The 25,057-nt window shown below is 41.8% G+C and overlaps 1 protein-coding gene across 6 annotated transcripts in view; it reads left to right on the top strand.

Annotated features, from left to right (window-relative positions):
- Positions 1-25,057, top strand: part of ndst2a (N-deacetylase/N-sulfotransferase (heparan glucosaminyl) 2a) — a 166,377-nt gene that overhangs the window by 60,160 nt on the left and 81,160 nt on the right. The window lies entirely within an intron of this gene.

Genomic DNA, 25,057 nt, shown 5'->3' with positions numbered 1-25,057 from the left:
TCAGACTTCCTACTTCCGCTAATTTCATTTCGCTCCTGTAGTCAGTCTGAGATAGCAGCCTATCTTTCTGTTTTCCACCGGCCTGAAAACAGCCTGGCCAATCAACGAACAGAGGGCGGGCTGAAAGCCGTGACGTAGTCGGTAAGCGCCGTGTTTAAGATTAGGTCAGGGAAATCGAAAACGACCGCTGATATGGAGACGCGGATGCAATTCGCTCTGTTGTGGAGAATATTCCCGGCATTAGCAAACTGAAGCCCGAACACGAAGAGTGTGTATTAAACATTTTGAATGGAGGTGATGTTGTGGCCCTACTCCCTTTGGGAAAAGTTTAATTTATCAACTATTACCGATCGTCAGCGAGAAACTGGGGAGCCTTTTGACAGGTCAGTGTCTCTTTTCTTTTCCAGGTCTTAAATACCGTAAAACTTCAAATAATAGCCCGGGCTTTTATTTGCCCAAATCGTCGAACTGCACCGGCTTGTACTTGAGATAGGCGTCTAACTTATATGAGACAGGCCTTTATAGTTGAGATGTTGTTCATTGAGATGTTGTTCCTAGAGTCTATAATCTCTAAAAATCTCCAAATGCTCCACGTGAAACCGCGGTCTTCCGACCTCTTACTATCTTGTCGATTGATTTTTATGAATATGCGCGAGGGAGAGAGAGCAAGACAGCGCTCGTGTTGTTTGTAGACGTGGGAGTGCGCGCGCGCGGCCGGGGCTCTCTCTCTCTCTCTGCTCGTTTGTGCCCTGTCAAGCGCAGCAGTCATTCTATTACATCACTCACAGATCAAAAAAGTCGTTTACAGCCATGTTCACTCGGGTATTTCGCTCGCATCATCAAGTGTTTACAGTGGAAGTTCGATCATAGATTTGAGTTCGATGCATGATGTCTGTGGTTCGATGCGGCTGTGTCGGCGCATAACATACGTCATAAACAAACTTATCTGATTGGCTTACGGGTAACCAATGATTTTAAACTTCAGTACGCGCCCCCTAGCGAGAGAGAAAACACTTCTCTATTATGCTATCCCAGACTCTGTGTACGAAGCAAAGTGAAGTAGCAGAGTCTGGTATTACCAGGCTAATGATTATAGGCCTATAATTAAAATTTATTAACAGTCTATGTCCAAACACTGTAATAATCAATCATCAATGAAAATTAAAAAGATCTTTATTTCAAAAACAGCTTGTTTAACATGAGCATTTAACAAATTAATAAAAGAGGCACGGTAGCTACATCGCAGGTGGCTTGTAAGACGTGGGTATGGTTTATCCACTTTGCAACACGAATTGGAGGTAAGCAACAGTAATTTGTAGCTATTTTGATATCTACAGAACTTAAAAATCTCCCTCTTTTCGTTTTCTTTCTTGCTGCATTAAAGATGAAATTGGTAAACTTCTGTTTTTTGCGCAGGTACAGTAAGGGAAAAAACACTGAGTTTAGGGCAATCGGTTCGTAGCTTTGCTTCAACTCTGCAATATATAGTCACGAGGAGCGACACAAATCTCTGACATGCCAGAAATTCATCCGACCATCCAGTTGCCTCTCGGGAGAGGTTAATCGCCTCTCGTTTCCCCCTGTACACTTCACGAACACTGCACGAGAAACGACGCACAGCAAAGCTGAAAATCGGCCCGAGTCGCTCAAGTCAGAATTCAGCTCAAATTTGGACGAAAATCGCAGTGTACACCCACCTTAACATGGAAAAGATACCTTTTATAGCGCGTTGCGGCGTCACGTCACGTGTAGTTAGGACACGGTGTTGTACATTGCACCAGTTTTTATGTAAATTATGTCCGTTAACAATTTATTTTTGGTTGTACCTCTTTATCTTTCTTTATTTTGTCTTCTTTCAGTGTTTATCATGGCTATTTTTTCCCTTTCGAGTCACCCTTGTAGTAGTTTGATGTAGGCTGTTAGAGATTGGAGTTGTAGTTTTGTCAGCTTCCTGCCTCTATTCTTTCCATCTATTGGGAAGAACTAACTGTTTTACCCTTTTGTTTTGCTCACATGGAAGACCCAGAGAGGATGTGTATTAATCCTGGGTGCTACCTCTAATAGAATTATCAACTCCTGATGTTGTGCACGCCATAAATCTTCACCCTGCTTGCTGTCTTCTTCTTGTCAGAAAGTGCAAGTGTGCACTTCTGCTGTGGTGCACTTTCCTTGTGGCATTTCATATTTATTTCCCTTTCTCTTTTCTGTGGTGGGAGCTTGATCATTCTTTTTTTGCAGGCCAGGGTTGGTTGTACTAGGGCTGGTTGATTATGGCAAAAATCATAATCATAATTATTTTGGTTAATATAGTAATAATGATTATTTAAACGGGTCCTATTATGCCCTTTTACAAAGTCTTGATTTTGTTTTTAGGGTATCGTGCACTAGAATGTTTTCATGCTTGATTGTTCAAAAAACGCATTATTTTTCACGTATTTTTACATTAAATATATGTACATTAAACTCCTCTCTACCCAGTCTAGGCAAACGGGCTGTTTCGATGAACCAGCTCCTTCCGAAATATGAAATGTGCTGTTATTGGTTAGCTTGGCCCAGTGTTCTGTGATTGGCCCAGTGTGCTTTGATTGACACCGCTTAGCTCGTTTTCGGGAAATGTCCCGCCCCTTCATAACAGCGAGGTCTACTTACTCGGATGTAAATAAGGATTCCATCAATTTTAAACCAATTCAAGCCTGATTTAGACTTAAAGGTGTAGTTCACTTTCATTCAACGAACGAAATGACTCGAAAAAAGATTAGTTAATTTTGAACGAGTCTTTTTTTCGAGTCATTTCGTTCATTCAACGAGTTCGAACAGGAGAGTCACGAATGTGCATCACAGAACAGAGCAAGGCGAGCATTTGTGCTTATAAAACTTAAACTTTTTTATTTATTTTTGAAATGACCGATCGTTTCGCAAGATAAGACCCTTATGCATCGTCTGGTGTCGTTTATGTTACATGTGTGTCCTGGGTTTCCCCCTGCTTGGTGTTTTGGTTTAGTCCTATTCAGTTTTCCCGCTCCTCGTTTGTCCTCAGTTTAGTCACCTGTGTCTAGTTAATTTGCCCCAGCTGTGTCTTGTTCCCCTATCTGTTCTGTGTATGTAAACCCAGTGTTCTCCCTCACTCCTGGTCGGTTATTGCGTTTATATGGTTGTAAGTGTTGCAGTTCCTGAGTTTTTGTATATTAAATTCCTGTTAGCAGTTATTCCTCGTCTCCTAGTGCTTCCTGCCTACACACACCGTGACAGAATAACCGACCCAAAAGATGAACGTGATGGCTGAAGACAAGCTCCTCACCATTCAGCAGAATGGCCGTTCTTTGGAGAGGTATGTTGAGGAGTTCCTGGATGTTTCCCATCTAGTGAACTGGGGTAATTCCACAATTAATGCCTGCTTCCGGATTGGACTGGATGATGATAATTTATTCCGTTTCATCTCCGTTGATGATTGTTATAAATCTGTCCCGGACTTTATTAATTATGTCCTTGAATAACATGGCTCTGATTTCCTCGTTGACTATGCAGAAGATAGTCAAAATCATCATTCAGTCCCTATCCGGAAGTATGTAGGCGATGTAGGCCCAGTTCACATCGATCCGGAACCCTCTACATACCTCTCCAAGAGCTCCGTGTCCCCCGCTTCACCCAAGATGGCCGAGCATTCATCGCGGGTCCCATCCAGCTCCGAACCTGCGCCGCTGGTCGCGTCCAGTCCCGAGCTTATGCATCGCGCCATACCCACCGTACCAGTGGGGATCTTGGTAGTGCTTGAAGAGGAGGATTCGCTTATTGATAGGGACACAGAGCTTCCGCCGCTGATCCCAGCCAGCCCCGAGTCATCATCACTGATCCAACCCAGCCCCAAGTCTTCACTGCTGGTCCCAGTCAGCCCCAAGTCTTCACTGCTGGTCCCAGTCAGCCCCAAGTCTTCACTGCTGGTCCCGACCAGCCCCGAGCCATCATCGCTGATCCAGCCTGGCCCTAAGTCTTCGCTGCTGGTCCCAACCAGCCCCGAGTCTTCACTGCTGGTCCCGTCCAGCACAGAGCCTTCACCGCTGGTCCCAGCCAGCACAGAGCCTTCACCGCTGGTCCCGTCCAGCACAGAGCCTTCACCACTGGTCCCGTCCAGCACAGAGCCTTCACCGCTGGTCCCGTCCAGCACAGAGCCTTCACCGCTGGTCCCGTCCAGCACAGAGCCTTCACCGCTGGTCCCGTCCAGCACAGAGCCTTCACCGCTGGTCCCGCCCAGCACAGAGCCTTCACCGCTGGTCCCGCCCAGCACAGAGCCTTCACCGCTGGTCCCGCCCAGCAGAGAGCCTTCACCGCTGGTCCCGCCCAGCACAGAGCCTTCACCGCTGGTCCCGCCCAGCACAGAGCCTTCACCGCTGGTCCCGTCCAGCACAGAGCCTTCACCGCTGGTCCCGTCCAGCACAGAGCCTTCACCGCTGGTCCCGTCCAGCACAGAGCCTTCACCGCTGGTCCCGTCCAGCACAGAGCCTTCACCGCTGGTCCCGTCCAGCACAGAGCCTTCACCGCTGGTCCCGTCCAGCACAGAGCCTTCACCGCTGGTCCCGTCCAGCACAGAGCCTTCACCGCTGGTCCAGTCCAGCACAGAGCCTTCATCGCTGGTCCCGCCCAGCACAGAGCCTTCTTCCCCGCTGACGCCGTGCAGCCCAGAGCCCTCGCCGCTGGCGCCGTCCAGCCTAGAGACTTTTTCACCGCTGGTGCCGTCCAGTCCCGCGAACCCATTACCGCTGGCTCCGTCCAGCCCAGAGACCCTTTCACCGCTGGTTCCGTCCAGCCCAGAGACCCTTTCACCGCTGGTTCCGTCCAGCCCAGAGACCCTTTCACCGCTGGTTCCGTCCAGTCCTGAACATTTCCTGACCCAGTCACTCTCCCCATTAATTTTTTGGGGGGGGGCCAAGGACCCTCGCCGTGGGCGCCCAAGGGCCCACGGCCACCAGAAGGGTCCTCACCGCCACGGCCGCCCGAAGGGTCCTCACCGCCACGGCCGCCCGAAGGGCCCTCACCGCCACGGTCACCAGAGGGGCCTTCACCGCCACGGCCGCCCGAAGGGTCCTCACCGCCACGGCCACCCGTAGGGTCTTCACCGGCACGGCCGCCTGCACGTCCTGCTCCGCCCTGGCCGCCTGCACGTCTTGCTCCGCCCTGGCCGCCTGCACGTCTTGCTCCGCCCTGGCCGCCTGCACGTCTTGCTCCGCCCTGGCCGCCTGCACGTCCTGCTCCGCCCTGGAGGCTTCCTCCTCCAGGACACGCCCTCCTCAGCCTCCAGGGCGCCCACCCCCCCACCCCATTGGTGTTTGTACGGCGTGGGGACACGCCTTTTTGGGAGGGGGCGTAATGTTACATGTGTGTCCTGGGTTTCCCACTGCTTGGTGTTTTGGTTTAGTCCTATTCAGTTTTCCCGCTCCTCGTTTGTCCTCAGTTTAGTCACCTGTGTCTAGTTAATTTGCCCCAGCTGTGTCTTGTTCCCCTATCTGTTCTGTGTATGTAAACCCAGTGTTCTCCCTCACTCCTGGTCGGTTATTGCGTTTATATGGTTGTAAGTGTTGCAGTTCCTGAGTTTTTGTGTATTAAATTCCTGTTAGCAGTTATTCCTCGTCTCCTAGTGCTTCCTGCCTACACACACCATTATTAATAATGTTATTTATTATAATACTAGTGATTTTAATGTATGCATTTGAATGTTTCAATGTCAATGTAAACACCTTGAGTCCAACACAAATTTCCCCTTTGGGGACAATAAAGTGTATTTCATTTCATTTCACACCGTGACAGTTTAAAGCCATTTGAAGCTGCACTGAAACTGTCATTTGGACCTTGGACCGTTTGGTACCCCATGAAGTCCATTATATGGAGAAAAATCCTAGAATTTTTTCATCAGAAACCTTAATTTCTTTTCAACTGAAGAAAGAAAGACATGGACATCTTGGATGACATGGGGGTGAGTAAATTATCAGCAAAAGTTTTTTAAAAAGTGAACTACTCCTTTAATCATTGTGCACAACGGATTTCATTCACAGACTATGCAAGCACGGCTTTCACAGAACGTTTCAGATTGGTGTGTTTTTGTTTTTGTAATTTTTTTAGACACTTTATATACAATGTTATACACCATTTAATCATGATATTTTTTAAGAAAACTATGGTAACCCAAACAGTAATCGACACCTTTTTGCAAAGTAACATTGCAGACTAACTAAAGTTGAAAAAGCATAACATTTTGCGTGTATTTGACGTATAAGTGCGCACCCAAAGCTCAAAATTCACTTTGCTTGTCTGTGCTTTGCCCTGTCTCGGAGGGTTCACACAGAAAGCCACTTGAGGAACTGCGCGTGTTCTCTTTTGCGCTTTTGATAACTCTTTATAATATTATGCAGGTCCCATTTTATGAAAGTCGTGTTATCCCCCCCCCCCCCCCCCCAAATGATTTGCACGTTAGGTTTGGATTTGTAAGAAGTGAAAGTGCACCGCTGGAAAATAAATGGAATGGAGAACAATAATAGTTTTATCCGATTATTGAATTTTCATAATCGTTGGAAGTTCACAGCGATTTTTGGAAATACAATATTACAAACTCAATTTCAATTATTTGCACAGCCCTAAGTTGTACGACATGGTGTGTGGTTTTTGAGCAATTGTTTTTGTGTGTGTAATGTTAAAGAGTGTTTGTTTCAACTGGGAATGTGCCATTTTAAGGTTTCTCTCGTATGTACACAGCCAAGCAGGCTTTTAACATCACTAGCTTTGCATTCACTGAAATTAAATGTTCTTTAATAACAGTGAATTATACATAAAGACCAATGCTTGTTTTAATACTAGCCCCGCTGTTTGGGGCACAGCGCAACTTCTCTACATTCATTAAAAAGGCATGGCACTTAAGTGGATGTCATAGGCCCGTTGGTGGCCAGGCATCTTGCTACATTGCTACAGTCCCACATTTGTCTTTTTAATCTTCATTGGATCTGCATAGGATGTTTGTATAGTCCTGACACAATTCTGTGAAGCCTGCGGGCCACAGCAATCAGCCATGAAGATCTCTCTCTTTTTATTAGTGTGGGACCATAGAGACTTTTGCCTTTTATCAGATACACCGGCCTGAGATTCATCTTTTGCCCAAATGTGTCTATTCATCATATAGCGCAGTTGCATAATTGCACAAAGGGGCTTATTTGCTGTCAAAATAATTCATTTATCTTTTTGCAATTTCAGACATGTAAAAATATGTAGGTAGTTTGTTCTTCATCAAACATGGACGATGCAAGTGGGGAAATCTATATCAAATGTACTGTACACAGATTCTTACACAAAAAGCAATGGGTCTTGCTTGTACTTAACACTTTCCCTTATAGAAATCATATCTCTGCTGGCCCACCAATCATGAGTGGGAGGGTCCATTTTATTAACTGTCTCCTGCTGGGACGCAATATGCAGATGAGATGAGGATACATATACATTGAAAGCAACATCTTAACAAACAAGCAGCCTTTTTCCAAACAGCATGTCATTATCAACTCACCTCATGTTGTTTCAAACCTTATATGACTATCTTTCTTCTGTTGAAAACAAAAGATAAGGATGATCCAATCAGCATTTTTTGGGCCAATCACTGGAAGCAGTATTGTTCGATGCTAGGGGTTTAACGATACCGACTCATGTCCCAATTCGATACATATCACGATTCGGAACTCACGATACGATATTGTTGCGATACTCCAAGGCATGGTAAAAGGTTAACAAAAAATGTACTGTTGATTGAAATGCTAAATTTGGCAGTACATTGGGGTTGGAAATTAATGGGCTTGGACTTGGTGCTTGTGACCCAATGCACAGGACAATGGTGATCCCAGAATATTCATGATTCTGAAGTTGAAAATACAGAATAATTTTAGACAAATATGCTTACACTGTCACTGACTAGATATATTTAAAATAATGTTGGCCAATTTGTACTGGTAACATAAGATATTTGGCATTATCAGGACCCACATATATCCCCCATTGGATATTATACATTATATTCAACATTTATGTATAGTAGTTTAGTGTAGTACTGACACTAAAACTCTGTAAACTTAAATTTTTTCTCCCAAAGTAATTTTCATTTTGAGTGAAATATACACAAAACAGACTGTCACTATCCACGATACATATTGTTGCATTTTTGTATAGCGATATATTGTGTGACAATATATTGTTACACACCTAGCCGATACCGGTCATCACAATAAATAATTGCATAACAACAATATATTTTAAGTATAAAAAATTAAGATGAGAAAGTATCTTACAACTCATGATTTATTGGCAAGCAACATATTCCATTCCCTCTCTTAAGAGGTGATTAGGAGCAACTTAGAGCTTAACAAATACTGTATTTTGTTCCTGTGAAATAATAAATACATTAAAAATAGTCCATCAAAAAGTAATCAAATGAAAAGCAACACTGCATAGTCTTCACTGTATAAATTAGATATAGATTAATCATACTAAATCTACTTGAGCAGTGAGGTTTTTTTTTTTGTCTTTTCCTGTTTGATTGACATTAATGACTCAGACTGCTGCAGGAATATTAGGCTGCTGTCACTTTTAGACGATTGCACAGATCCATTATACGGTTACAAATGCGACTTGTTTCCCTGCTGTTCATGTTCACTTAAAACATAACCGACGGTGTTTAAGCAAATACTCACCAAGCTGGGCATTTTGACATATTTCTGAGTTTTTAACCGTTTAGACGTGAACCCAAAGTTCACTTTACTTGTCCTTGTTCCACTCTTTCTTGGAGTGCACACACAGAAAGCCACTTCAGGAACAGAATCACTTTCGTGGCTTTTTAATAATTTTAATTTAATTTAACTTTTTTAATCCAGTTTTAATAACTCTTTTTATTAATCGAGTACATCATCCAGTTTAGCAATCACTGATCTAGCTGATTTGGCCGTTAAGTTTGGTCTTTTAGTGAGGAATGAAAGTGCAGCACTGTGAAGGAAAGAAATGCACTAAAATAGAGACCACGGATCAAAAACTATAAAGCTATTATCGTCTGATAAAGATCAGTGCCCGATGAATCAGAACACCCTTAATGTTTTTGTCCATACAATGAAAGTCAATGAGGTCCAAAACAACAATGGATTTGTATGGACAAAACTATTTGTAAGTGAGTAAAAGATGACAGAATTTTCACTTTTGGCTGACCTGTCTCTTCAATGCAGTTCTCTATACACAACCCCAGGAAGGGGTAATAATGAAAGGGTAATAATGTGCATCTCATCTTGTTCCCTTAGATGAGATGCACATGCACGCTGCTCTAGCGAGTTTTATAAGCAGTGAAGGATCAGTGGTCTGTGCTGCTTGAATAGATCTCACAGCTGAGAAGAATATTCCAGTACTTATTCCATTTGCATTAACTCGGGAAAAACGAGCACTTCCCCTCTACCTGCGATTTCACAGGTCAAGGTAATGCTCATATCTCACCTGTCACCAGAAGAATGGCAACAACAGGGATGAAGAAAAATGCACACACACATACAGATACAAGCAGAGGTGTAGAACGCTCTGTACCAAAAGATAAATTAGCTGTTTTGATGCACTTCCTCCTCTCTGCGTTTGGTCGTGGCTGTGGATTATAGCCGTGCAATCGGGGATACTTGTGTTGTGTGTGTGTGTGTGTGAAAGAGAAAGTGTGTATAAGAGTGACCTTTAGTGGTTTAGTGGTGGGTTCCATCGGGGGCAGATTAATTGACGGGCCATGTGCTTGTCAGCTCGCAAATGTCACCTCATGAACTTCAGCCAATCTGATTAGAAGTGAATGTACTTTCTTAAGAGATTCTCCTTTTTTCATTGTGGAATGTTTTCCCCCCAGGGGCTGATCTCAATGCAGGGGTGTGCTGAGACCACCCAAACCTCTATCTTTCACACCCAATCAGAATTTAGACACTGATAGTGTTAATCTGTTTCTTACGATTCATTGCATTGATTAAAAACAATATGAGGCGGGATGCGTTGAGAAGTTTGATGAAGGGGTATAGAATGCCCCAACAAATCAAAAAAGCAACACCAGAAATGTTCTATTATTAGCTGAAAGTAATGGTGCGGTGTGAAATGAGGGGGCTTCAGCCTGTAGCGAAAAAGCAGAGGCTGAGAAAAGCACACGAGTGAAAATAGGCAGAAATTACAGCGAGTTTAATGCATCTTCGTTTATATGTATCTTCATATTTACTTACGAATATACATTTATATTGCTCTGACTGATTGTAAAGTGGTATTCGGCCGCTACTAAAATTGGGTCATTGGATGCCCATTTTACATTTACATTTACATTTATTCATTTAGCTGACGCTTTTATCCAAAGCGACTTACAATTGCTATATGTCAGAGGTCGCACGCCTCTGGAGCAACTAGGGGTTAAGTGTCTTGCTCAGGGACACATTGGTGTCTCACAGTGGATACGAACCCGGGTCTCTCACACCAAAGGCATGTGTCTTATCCACTGCGCCATCACCACCCCATTTTCCACAAGTTGATATGATTCTTTAGGGTCTTCATGTAAAGTTTGTAACATACTTTGGTTAAAATTCCTTAATGGTTGTGTAAAATATACAACTGGCTCAGGGCGGAAATATGCTAATACAGGACAGTCCGTCAAGTCAAGTCAAGTCAAGTCACCTTTATTTATATAGCGCTTTTTACAATACAGATTGTATCAAAGCAGCTTCACAGTGATAACATGAAAATAATATAACAGAGTTTGTTTCTAAAAGAAAATTGAGTCAACGTCCACCTTAAGCAAGGCAGATCAATAATATTATTGAATATTAAATGTCCCCAACTAAGCAAGCCAAAAGCCAAGGCAACAGTGGCAAGGAACCAAAACTCCATCAGGTGACAGAATGGAGAAAAAAACCTTGGGAGAAACCAGACTCAGTCGGAGGGCCAGTTCTCCTCTGGCCAACGAAGGAACAGTGCATGATTTATGATTCGGGCAGCATTACAAGTCAGATTGGATCGGAACATTTAGAATATTTATCCATTTCCATCTTTTGGAAGTCCAAGTAATCACGCCGGTGTTGAGACGAGTTGTTGAGGATCAGTGCCGTCCACCATAGAGGGTCCATTTCGCCGGTGTTGAGTCGTCTCTTCACAGGCTTTGTGATTGGCGTATCTGAAGTCTCTGTGAAAGGCTGGATACAAACTGGAGCTGACGAACGCCGTTTTTCTCGGGACTCGCGTCCCGAGATAACAGCAGAAAAGCAAAAAGGGAAAATAATTAGCGTAGCTGCTGTTCATAATGATTTCCATAACACGGGCGTAAATGATAAAAAACATGAAGACAGTGATTCTTGCGTCCCAGAGTCACCCCCCTCCGTCCCCCACTCAACTCAGCCCTGCTTACTGACCTCTACATCCCTCCTGCTGCTGAGACCCAACCACAATCTCACAATCTCTCCGCAACCCAACCATACGCGCCGACCCGTTTGACTAAGGCTGTCGAGCCCCACTGTCGTCGTTAATGCAGGTTCAGTGGCAACGGTTCCGTATGGCATACCAACTACCGCAAAACACAATATCTACCCAACCACCCGTCATTCACGCAATATACACAGGAACGTAATGACTGTAAAAACTATGCAACTTATACAAATAACCTACAGACTCCTCAAGTTTTATAATATTAAATGCATTATCCGTCAGTGGTCGTGGGCGGAGCATGATCAATATGATGTCATATTGCTCAGAAAATCCAAACAGCTTGAGTATTGAGAGTGTTTAGGCTTTTTGAAGATAAAAAAATAAAGGAGCGAATGGATTTTTTTCATTAAATTATTTTTTTCCAAAGATGTTTTCATCATGCTGATGTCAGTTTAAGTCTTCGTTTTTTTAAAATAAGTTTGGTCTTAGTTGGTTATTTGATGGTATAAAAACGAGAATGTGATGTCATGATTGACAGCTGTGATTGACAGCTTCTCTAAACGAAGTAGATGCACCAACTGACTTTTTGGGGGATTTCGGGAGGAAATTGGAGCTTCAGCTTTAATTTCTACATGTCCATAAGCATAACTGTTTATTTCACACTGACATAATGAGTTGTTCAGTAGGCCTACTAACGGTTTCTGCGAGAGTGAGGGCAGAACCTTGATATCGCGGATTCACTTCACGCTCACTACTTCGCAGAATCAGAGCCCATCTAACGGAGAGCCTTGGCACTTCCTATTACCCCCATTGTATATCATCTTGGTTGCAGTTCCATTATAATTCCACTGGAGGTGATCGCGGGCGAGTGCAGAATGAATGGGAGTCTATGGAGCTAGACGGCTAAATGTATCCCTTTCTCCTGCTTGTCGTTGAATCAATGTAGATTTTATTGTTGATTCCGCAAGTTCAATACATAGATTATAGTCCAAAAGTCGAATGAACGAGAACTTGTGTCCTTTCGATTTCTTACAGGTTAGGTCGTTGTTGGCCTGAACACGCTAGCATTCTGCTATTATGTGACGTCATCACATTTTTGAATGGATTTTTAGAACAGATAAGTGAACTTAAAAATGCAATTTTCAGCTGAGTGTATTATTTTAGCCCCCCCCCTTTTGAATGCAACTTTCAAATTACTTGACAAAAAAGTACATCCTGAGAAAAGTAGATTTCTGGGGGTGAAACCCCATAGACTCCCATTCATTCTGCACTCGCCTGCGAGCGCCCCCGCATGGACAGAGACGCGTTACTGCAGCCAGTCCAGAAACCGGAAGTAACCAGACAGTGCCAATTCTCTTTCTATTAGAAATTCTCTGGCAGAATCAGGTGCCAAATCTGCGCAAGATGTCAGCGCCATATTTGGACTTGGTGCCTTCACTTATCAGTTATCACCAATGGAGTGAAGGGGCGTCATCCATCTTTTTTTACACTCTATGCTTCTTGCGCGTTAAAGATGCGTAACTTGTTATAGGGCTGTAAAACAATTAATCGCGTTTATTCACATCCAGAATAAAAGTTTGTGAAAAATTGTGACGTGACAGATCACTGTATAGGCGCCTCAGTTCAACCGGCAGCGAGTGAATGCGATCATCTTTTCCTCTTAATACTAGTTACAGAATGAACAATTGAAGGTATGTTGAAAGATACAGTACAACTTACTGAAACGCATCACATCAGTGTTTCAGCTAAATATGTGCACTATATTGGCCTATACTTTCATTATATTTTACTTCACCTGTTTTTGATGTCTTGATTATTTAATGTATATGTAAAAAATCCGTCCTGAAAATGACACCCATTGTGTAAATGATTTCAACAACGAATTGGAGTAAAAACAATTTTATAATAAGATTTAGAAGTTAATGCAAAAACTGCCTTGCGTTTGCATACAATTTGTTATTTGAGTGTTGTTGATTATTATATCTAAAAATAAATAGCAATTGTATTTAGGCTGTTAACCTTTTAATATTATAGTAACGTGCAAGAAAGGGCTACCTATACAATTTACAGCATTTGTAGATATTTTTTCATCCTTACGAAACATTTAATTATAATTGAATTCATTTAAAGACAGAGACACAATTTGTCCTGCTAAAGTTCTCCCGCCTGCTGTACTGCACAGTATAGAACCTGACTGTGGCCGAGGTACGTACTGAACCGTCAGTTTTGTGTATTGTTATACCCCTAGTCAGAAATATTAGGGATTGAATTTGCAATGCATTTTTGAATTTGACAGCAATATGCTTTCGATATTTACAGATAATTACATCAATCGTGAGATTTTCGTTGTGTGCTTTATACAATAGAGATATGTCTTGCTTATGTCTCCTGAACATGGTCAGGTGCAAGGAGCTGTGAGAGAGAATCTCTGGAGTGTCAGTGTAGAAATGCTAGACTCAGTCTTGTGTAACTCTCTTCTGTTGTGCTGATTTGCTACATACCTCACAGGTAAAATCCTATTATGATAGACTACTAATCCTCACATGCTGGCAGACTGCTTACTATCACTCTCAGTTGCTGTCTCTCTGTCTCAGTCTTTTTCTTCTTTCTCTTTCTCTCCTCCATTCTTGCTCTATCCCCAAGTGGGAGACTCTGGTTTACAATAGGATTAGAAACCCCATCCACAGTGGAATCCGACCATCAGGCAGAGTTGTTAGTGTTGCTCACGGTGTGTTAATTGGCAGACAGATCACATGGGCAGTGAGAGGTCCAAACAAGATAAACATTGTCCTTAATCTGCTAATGTCAGAAGCATCTTTCATTGAGTCTGTCCAGTGAGACATGTTTCTTCATCGACAGCATCAGATCTCATCTCTAAATATGACCATGAACACTCAACGATCTTTTTTTAATTTTATTTTTTTAAATACATGCAAAAGAATAAAGGTACATGAAAAAATGATCTGCAATACTGTGTACATGCATAAATATGAGTATAACGTGTATGAATGATTCATAGCTGAAGCCAATAGTATTGCATTATTTATGCACAGTGTCCAACGGCTGGCCGGCTCATCCGTGAGGATTGACGTTTGACATGCATGATTGGGATGCAGTGGTTCAAAGACTGGGGCTCAGGGGGTTAAGTGCCAAGGACAAGCGTCCCCCTGATCCCTCAGGTTCTCGCCCCAGAATTCCCTCCACTAGGCGCCTCGTGCAGTTTAGACTTGGACAATAGAGTGCTGCTCCTTTCTGCATACATGAGGATCCAGAAAGATGTGTTAGTGCTACCCGAGACTGTCTCCCAAGACTTCTGCTTCCTCATGGGGAAAATGCAGGTTGATGATGAGTTTGTATTCATAAAGCAAGGGAATCACATGAAAATTAAGCATATAAACGTTTATTTTGACCTGGTTATTTTACCTTTAATTTAAATGTTACAGCAGTACTAAGCCCTGATTTCTCTCTTTTTTTTATAACAATTTTTATTGTACAGACAAAGAAAAGTGTACATTAAATCATTGAAGAGACAAGCATAAAAGAGAAAACATTGTCTGCACTTTTATCTTTTACACATTCCCTTCCAACATATAACTAAAAAGAAAGAAAAAAGAAAAAGAACCACAGCAACAAAGTAACCACCACCCCAAACCCCTCCCCCCACCCCACCCCACCCACCAAAGAGGATTAGAAAATATCAGCAGTCTCTACACGCGATTATACTTTATATATATTAAAAAAAAAAATATATATATATATATATATAATACAAAATAAAATAAAATAAAAAACCTTGCACAACCCATGATATGTTTAGTCACAATCTAGTGAGGATACAGAGTCGTAAAGATTTAAAATAGGGTTCCATGTTTTATAAAATTTATCAGTTGAGCCCCGAGTCGAATATTTCAATTTTTCAAGTGAAAGGAATGACATCAGATCCTTTAACCAAGAGGTAGTTGGAGGGGGGGTTGGACACTTCCAATGCAACAAAATGCACCGTCTAGCAATAAGAGAAGCAAAAGCAATAACCTCTGCTTTCTGCCTCGTGATGGATGAAGAGTGAGACACACCAAAAATCGCGACTAGAGGGCATGGAGATAGAGAAACGTGCAGAGCTCTAGACATGAAGTCAAAAAAAGAAGCCCAGTATGAGGCCAGTTTTGGGCAGCTGAAGAATGTATGGGTGTGATCGGCGGGAGAATAGGAGCATCTGTTACAGTAGTCCCCTGTTTCTGGAAACAATTTATGAAGTTTAGCTTTGGTAAAATGAATTCGATGAAAGACTTTTAGCTGAATGAGACTCAGCCGAGCACATATAGAAGTAGAATTAACTCTAGCAAGGGCCTCAGACCATAGCTCTTCCGACAATTTGGTTTGCAGCTCATTTTCCCAAGTCATCTTTAGGCTGGAGAGAGAGGACGTACTAGATGAAAGCAACAAGGTGTAGACAGAGGCTATACGACTGCCACCTGTAGGGGCTGACAATAAGTCCTCAACCAGAGATTTTTCTGGTAATTAAGGGAAACTAGGGAAGTTCGCCTTAACAAAACCGCGGAGTTGAAAATACCTGAATAAGCCTGTAGTATGCAGGTTAAATTTGGACATAAGATTGGTGAATGAAGCAAAAGATTTATCAATAAAAAGATCTGAAAAACAGGCCATCGCCTTATCTTTCCATCTTTTAAAAGTGTGATCAATAGCTGGTGGTAAAAACAAGTGATTGTTGTAAATAGGACTTAAGACAGATAGTGACTCTAGCCGAAAATGTTGTCGAAATTGTTTCCAGATTTTTAAAGTTGATAGCACAATAGGATTTCTAGTATAATTGGAGGGACGCAGGGACAAAGGAGCAAAGACAAGTGCAGAAAGAGAAGAAGAAAGACAAGTATCAGCTTCTAGAGTACACCAGTTGATCTCCGGCGCATTACACAATAAGAAAATCTTAGAAATGTTGGCGGACCAGTAATAAAAAAGAACATTTGGCAGAGCTAGACCTCCATCACGTTTATTTCGTTGCAGGATAGTTTTATTCACCTTAGGATTTTTACCAGCCCAAATAAATGAGGAGATGATTTTATCTAGACATTTAAAAAAAGATTTAGGTAGAAAAAGAGGGAGAGACTGGAAGAGAAATAAAAGTCGCGGCAAAACATTCATTTTAATGGTCTCCACTCTCCCAACAAGAGAAAGGGGTAGGCTGCCCCATCGTTTTAAGTCTAGTTTAATTTGATCAACCAAATTCGTAAAGTTATTCTTAAAGATAGAACTGAAAGAGTGTGAAATGTTTACACCTAAATATCGAAACCCTGAAGGAGAAAAATTAAAAGGTAGAGTGCTTTTAGAATTTTTTTTAGCCACGTCATTTATGGGGAAACATTCACTTTTGGTAAAGTTTAATTTGTAACCTGAAAAAGAGCCAAAGGTGTCGAGCAAGTGCATAATCTCGTTGGCGCAGCCAACTGGATCCTGTACGTACAACAACAAGTCGTCAGCATAGAGAGAAACGCGGTGTTCTGTGCCTCCCCTATGGATCCCGCGTATAGACGAAGATGATTTTAAGGCGATAGAAAGTGGCTCAATAGCTAAAGCAAAGAGCAAAGGAGACAGAGGGCAACCCTGCCGCGTCCCACGAGAGAGGGAAAAGAATGATGAACTATCCGTATTTGTTTTTACACTAGCAGAGGGAGCCGCATATAGAAGGCGAATCCATGAGATAATATTCAAGTCAAGTCAAGTCACCTTTATTTATATAGCGCTTTTTACAATACAGATTGTATCAAAGCAGCTTCACAGTGATAACATGAAAATAATATAACAGAGTTTGTTTCTAAAAGAAAATTGAGTCAACGTCCACCTTAAGCAAGGCAGATCAATAATATTATTGAATATTAAATGTCCCCAACTAAGCAAGCCAAAAGCCAAGGCAACAGTGGCAAGGAACCAAAACTCCATCAGGTGACAGAATGGAGAAAAAAACCTTGGGAGAAACCAGACTCAGTCGGAGGGCCAGCCTCTGGCCAACGAAGGAACAGTGCATGATTTATGATTCGGGCAGCATTACAAGTCAGATTGGATCGGAACATTTAGAATATTTATCCATTTCCATCTTTTGGAAGTCCAAGTAATCACGCCGGTGTTGAGACGAGTTGTTGAGGATCAGTGCCGTCCACCATAGAGGGTCCATTTCGCCGGTGTTGAGTCGTCTCTTCACAGGCTTTGTGATTGGGGTATCTGAAGTCTCTGTGAAAGGCTGGATACAAACTGGAGCTGACGAACGCCGTTTTTCTCGGGACTCGCGTCCCGAGATAACAGCAGAAAAGCAAAAAGGGAAAATAATTAGCGTAGCTGCTGTTCATAATGATTTCCATAACACGGGCGTAAATGATAAAAAACATGAAGACAGTGATTCTTGCGTCCCAGAGTCACCCCCCTCCGTCCCCCACTCAACTCAGCCCTGCTTACTGACCTCTACATCCCTCCTGCTGCTGAGACCCAACCACAATCTCTCCGCAACCCAACCATACGCGCCGACCCGTTTGACTAAGGCTGTCGAGCCCCACTGTCGTCGTTAATGCAGGTTCAGTGGCAACGGTTCCGTATGGCATACCAACTACCGCAAAACACAATATCTACCCAACCACCCGTCATTCACGCAATATACACAGGAACGTAATGACTGTAAAAACTATGCAACTTATACAAATAACCTACAGACTCCTCAAGTTTTATAATATTAAATGCATTTGATCTTATTCAGCAGTGGTATAAAAGGTAAGCATTATGTAAATGCTTGGCTAAAGAGATGCGTCTTTAATCTAGTTTTAAACTGGGACAGCGAGTCAGAGCTTCGAACAATATCAGGAAGGCTATTCCAGAGTTTTGGAGCTAAATGTGAGAACGCCCTTCCTCCTTTAGTGGACTTAGATATCCTAGGAATGACCAGAAGCCTCGAATTTAGTGATCTTAAAGAACGTGATGGATTGTAGGGCGATAGAAGGTCCATTAAATACACAGGAGCTAAACCATTTAGGGCTTTATAGGTCAGTAATAGTACTTTGTAATTGATACGGAACTTAATAGGTAACCAGTGTAGAGATGATAAAATTGGTGTTATATGATCATATTTTCTTGACCTAGTAAGAACTCTAGCAGCTGCATTTTGCACTAACTGTAGCTTGTTTATTGAGGATGCAGGACAGCCAGCTAATGTAGCATTACAATAATCTAGTCTCGAGGTCATAAATGCATGAACTAACTTTTCTGCATCAGAAACAGATAGCATGTTACGTAGCTTTGTAATGTTTCTAAGGTGGAAAAAGGCTGTTCTTGTAACATATGAAATATGATTTTCGAATGATAAGTTGCGGTCTAGTATAACACCCAGGTCTTTTACTGTAGTGGATAAAGTAACTGGACATCCTTCTATATTAAAGTTGTATTGTAAGTGAGTTTGTGGGTAGTTTTTTGGACCAATAAGTAGTACCTCCGTTTTATCTGAATTTAGTAGCAGGAAATTACGTGTCATCCAGCATTTTATATCTTTGAGACACTCTGTCAAATTTGATAAGTTAGTGTTTTCATCTGGCCGTGATGAAATATATAATTGAGTGTCATCAGCATAACAGTGGAAATTAATTGCATGTTTTCTTATAATATTACCAAGTGGCAGCATATATATTGAGAATAGCAGAGGGCCTAACACCGATCCTTGCGCCACTCCATATTCTACTGACGTTATCTTTGATTTTTCCCCATTTAAACAGACAAAATGATAACGGTCTGATAAGTACGATCTAAACCAGCTTAATGCCTGTCCCTGAACACCAGTGTAGTTTTGTAGTCGATCCAGGAGTATTTTATGATCGATAGTGTCGAACGCAGCGCTTAGATCGAGTAGAACTAGTATTGAGATACAGCCTTGGTCAGAAGCTAAAAGTAAATCATTTGTAATTTTAACTAGCGCAGTTTCTGTGCTATGATGCGGTCTGAATCCTGACTGGAATTTTTCATATATCTCATTTTCTTGCAAGAAAGAGCACAATTGAGCGGACACAATTTTTTCTAGTATTTTAGACATAAATGGAAGATTTGAAATGGGTCTGTAATTTGCTAAGTTATTTGGGTCTAATTGCGGTTTCTTAATGAGAGGTTTTATTACTGCCAGCTTGAATATTCTTGGAACATGACCTAAAAATAAAGACGAGTTAATAATATTGAGAAGAGGCTCTTCCACTACAGGTAACACTTCTTTCAGTAGTTTAGTGGGTATTGGATCTAATAAACATGTTGTTGGTTTCGATGCAATGATAAGTTTATTTAGCTCTTCCTGTCCTATAGTTGTAAAGCGGTGTAGTTGTTCTAGAGGGGCGATAATTGAGGCTGAATCATAAGACACCATAAAAGAGTGTACATTTACAATTGTGTTACGGATGCTTTCTATTTTCTCATTAAAGTAGTTCATAAAATCATTACTACTATACTGTAACGGAATATTTTGCTCTGGTGATGTCTGTATATTTGTTAGTCTAGCCACGGTGTTAAATAAAAACCTTGGATTATTTTGGTTATTTTCTATTAGTTTGTGGAGATGCTCAGCCCTGGCTGCTTTTAGAGCCTTTTTATAACGTGACATACTGTCTTTCCACGCGAATCTAAAGACCTCTAAATTAGTTTGTTTCCATTTACGCTCTAAGTTACGAGTTTCTCTCTTGATAACATGCGTAGCACTGTTGTACCAAGGTGCTTTAGTTTTCTCTCTAACCTTTTTTAATCTAATTGGTGCAACAATATCTAATGTACTAGAGAAAATGGTGCTCAAACTGCTAGTCATTTCCTCTAGTTCATCTGTTTGTTTGGGTTCACTGAGCAGCTGAGATAGATCAGGTAAGCTTTTTAAGAATCTATCTATAGTGGTTGGAACGATTGTTCTGCCTGGTCGATAACGTGGCGCAACATGACAAATTTCAGCAGTACGTATTATACAAGTTACCATGTGATGATCAGTGAGATCGTCACTTTGCGGTATAATATCTATATCAGTTGGATTGGTTCCATATGATATAATTAAGTCTAGTGTATGATTTAGACGGTGAGTGGGCCCACTGACGTTTTGCTTGACCCCAAAAGAGTTTAATAAATCTGTAAACGCAGTCCCTAACGCATCATTTGTGTTATCTACGTGTATGTTAAAATCTCCAACAATTATTGCTTTATCGGTATTGACCAATAGATCTGAGAGAAACTCTGCAAACTCTTTTAGGAAATCAGCATAGGGCCCTGGAGGTCTATATACAGTAGCCAAGGCTAGAGATAATAGGGATTTCTTTCTTACATCTAAGAGCGTAATATTTAGTACAAGTACTTCAAATGAATTAAACCTGTGACCTGTTTCCTGAATAACATTAAGAATATCTCTATAGATTGTTGCAACACCACCGCCACGACCGATCAGACGGGGCTCATGCTTATAACAGTATCCTGGTGGAGTGGACTCATTTAGACCGAAATAATCATTTGGTTTAAGCCAGGTTTCAGTAAGGCAAAGTACATCGAAGCTATTATCTGTGACCATTTCATTTACAATAACCGCCTTAGGTGTGAGCGATCTAATGTTTAGAAGACCTAGTTTTAGAAATTGTTTTTGTTCACTGATATTTAGATTTTCAGGTTTAATTACAATAAGATTTTCCCTAGATCCTACAGTAGATTTATTATATGGCCTCACTAAACGAGGAATAGACACAGTTTCTATATAATGTTCTACACTACTTATTTCAATTAATTTGGCACAGCAAAGACTGTGATTTGGACTTTGATTTTCTAGTCATATGGTGTGTAACGTCTTGGAGATGTTGTCCGACAGAACAGCCGCTCCGATTCTGCTGGGGTGCAGGCCATCAGCACGGTAGAGCCTAAGTCGCTCCCAGAACAGATTCCAATTATTTACAAAGAGCAGTTTCTGTTCATTACACCATGACATTAACCATTCATTTAGTGCAAATAATCTACTGAACCTTTCCTGTCCTTGTCGGTACGTGGGAAGCGGTCCAGACACGATGATCGTTGCCTCAGGCGCTGTGCTGCGTACCGTCTCGATCAGGCTCTTGTAGTCCTTCTTCAGAACCTCCGTCTGCCGCAGCCTGATGTCGTTTACTCCCGTGTGCAGCACTACTGCTCCGACGCGCTCGTCACCGTTCAGGATCTCGGGAACCTGTGCGGCGATATCAAGAACACGAGCACCAGGAAAGCAGTGAGTGCGCACCGTACCCTTACCTGAGGTAGCGCGGACATGACGGACCATGGAACTGCCGATGATCACGGCGTCGTCGCGTTCCGACTCGCGAAGGGGGGAGAAGCGGTTCCGGGTGGAGATCTCGAAGACCGGGAGGGGCGGAGAGGTTCTTGCTCTGGTCCTGGCTCGGGTCTTTCGCTGTGGGATCACCCAGGGTCCATGGTGTTGTGTCGGTGCCGGAGTGAATGATGCCAGAGATGATCGCGTCCTCCTGGGCAGAGAAACGCACGGAGTAGACGAAGTCGGAGTCAAAAAGTTACTAACCACTGACTTATGAGCATCGGCGCGTGACGTTTCAAGCGCTGAACGCCGATCCCGCAGCTCGGCTTGTTTCTCCAGCAGACCACGGATCTGTTTCTCCACCGATTCCAGCTCCAATCGTACCGAAATCAGCTCGAATGTGTCCTCACCTGCACTCAGAGGTAACGTTAGACACACATCCGATATGTTCGCCATTATAACAGATGAACAGTAAATTAGTAGTGATACTATCAATATCACTACTAATTTAGGAGTGAAATGCTGGATATAGCCTGTATCCTTTCAGTGAAACGGGTGTAAAATAAGACGGTCGGTAGGCGCGAGGCCACGCGTGAAATGCTAGCGGACTAAAGGCTAGTAATATTGTGCCCAAAGCCAAACCTTTTTAATACAGTAAATAAATAATTCCATTCCACACGGTCAAATGCTTTTTCAGCATCAAGAGAAATGATCATTTCCGAGGCCTTAGACAGAGAAGGACTAAAAAGTATATTTAGCAATCGCCGGATATTAGATGACATCTGACGTCCCCTAATAAACCCGGTCTGATCCTCAGAAATAATATCAGGAAGACATGCATCGATGCGCTTTGCCAGCACCTTTGCTAGAATTTTAATGTCAGCATTCAATAAACTAATAGGTCTATAGCTACTACATAAAGTTGGGTCTTTATTTTTTTTTAATAAAAGAGAGATAGATGCTTGATTTAATGAGGGTGGGAGAAAACCCTGCTCAAATGACTCCTTGTACATATCAAACAATAAGGGGGCTAACTGCGCAGAAAATTTCTTATAATGTCTAGGGGGAAGCCATCAGGCCCTGGAGCCTTGTTACACTGCATGAGACCAACGCAGGTGGTAACTTCATCTAGCCCGAGAGGTACCTCTAATGTCTCCTCTGTTAATGTATTAATAGTGGGTATAGTTAAATTATGTAGGAACGACTCCATTAAGGAAGCATCAGAAGGAGGTTGAGAAGTATAAAGACTGGAATAAAAGGAGGAAAAGACAGAGTTTATTTTTTGAGGGTCAGTAACGAGCTCATTAGAATGGTTATCATAAATCTGCGTGATATAGCATGATGCTGACTGGTGTTTAAGCTGGGAAGCAAGAAGACGACCTGCTCTATCCCCATGTTCATAATAGGTGGCTCTAGTTCTTTTAATCAAATATTCAGCTTTATTTGTTGAAAGCAAATCAAATTCAGTTTGTAACTTTGAACGTTTTAACTTAAGATCAGGTTTGGGATCGCTTGAATACTGTCCATCAACCTTTAAAATTGAACGGATAAGCTCTTGTTGCCGAGATTTTCTTGTCTTGGCTAAGTGAGCACTAAAGGAAATGATTCGACCACGGATAAACGCTTTAAATGTCTCCCATAGAAGAGAAGCAGACACGGTTTCCGTTTTGTTAGTCTCAATGAAAAAGTCTATATTTTTGGAAAGAAATTCGCAGAAGTCAGTTCTAGCAAGAAGCCCTACATCGAATTTCCATTGAGGTCGGCTCTTAAAAGCGGGCATAAAGGAAATATCTAACACATGCGGGGCATGATCAGAAATAACAATGGGAGAGTAATCTGAAGAAATAACCGAAGAAAGCAGGGCTTTATCAAGGAAGAAATAATCAATCCGAGAGTAAACATGGTGCACACCGGAGAAGAAAGAAAATACCTTGTCAGAGGGATGAAAAAAGCGCCAGGGATCTATGCAGCCTATTTGATTTGTTAGCGAAATTAGAGACCTGGACATAGCGGAAAGAGAAGAAGATTTAGTCGCAGATTTATCAACATTATTATCGATAACACAGTTAAAGTCCCCTCCAAAGATAAGGTGATGAGTGTCAAGATTTGGGATTTTTGAGAAAAGCATAGACATAAAAGTAGGGTTATCCCAATTTGGGGCATATACATTTACTAACACTACTGGGGTTTGAAAAAGAATACCACTGACGATTACAAAACGGCCTTCAGGATCTGAAAGTACTTGCTCTGCTAGGAACATGACTCTTTTATGTATCAGAATTGCAGTACCTCTGGATTTGCTATTAAAACTGGAGTGAAATACTTGACCAACCCATTGTTTACGCAGTCTGGTGTGATCACCTGTACGCAAATATGTCTCCTGGAGAAACATATTATCAGAGGACAGTGATTTTAGATGAGAAAAAACTCTGGAGCGTTTAATATGGCCACCCATCCCACGTACGTTCCATGTAATGATTCTAATATTGTGTCCAACCCCTCCCCCCTTAGAATTCACAGGTGGCTTATTCATAGAACTGCAAAGTAGAACATAATAATATAAATAGGGTACAAAAGAAAAAAAAAACAATGCTTTTTTAAGCTCAATCCTTTTAGCATGTGTAAGAGACATTAAAAGCCAAGACAGACAAAATAATCCTCCATCAAACATAACCCCCGAACATACCCAGAACATAGAGAACAAAACACACGTTTGCTCAGAAATAGCAAAAGAAAATCCCTTCTGATACTCGTCCACTTAGACATGACGAGTTGCCAGAAAAAAAACGTTATCACAACCGATTCTGTAGTGAAGTTGACTCCAACAAACAAAGACTTTAACACTAATAGGAGGATTCACTCCTTAAAAGAGTGGACAGGGTGCAGCAGATCAGCAAATGTGCAAAACGAGTGCACATAGCTATTGGCTGTAAGACTAAAAAGGAAGAATATTTAAAGACAATCTATGCCTGTCAAGCACTCAACTCTCAACCCCATCATAATAAGATAAAATACAAAAATAATAAAAATACATTAATAAAAATGAAATGTGCATGTATATAAACACATACACAGAATACAGGCACCCACCCATAATGCTTCCGTGAAGAAGAAAAGATGAGAGAGAGAGAAAGAAAGAATTAATTAGAAAAAAAAATTATGGTCTAAAGCATTTGGCATTTAACAGCTATTCGCAGAGAGAGAGAAAGAGAGAGAGAGAGATCTCCTCATCGTCAACGACGCTCGTAAAGTTACTCAGCAAAGTTTTGGTGGTAGAATTTTTCTGCAGCCTCAGGAGAGTCGAAATAATGCTCCGTATTGTTGTATGAC

This window comes from Siphateles boraxobius, unplaced genomic scaffold (assembly GCF_051911475.1).
Source record: "Siphateles boraxobius isolate OS27281-9 unplaced genomic scaffold, OSU_SipBor_1 20, whole genome shotgun sequence".
NCBI lineage: Eukaryota > Metazoa > Chordata > Actinopteri > Cypriniformes > Leuciscidae > Siphateles > Siphateles boraxobius.
This window is presented reverse-complemented; position numbering and strand designations above follow the sequence as displayed.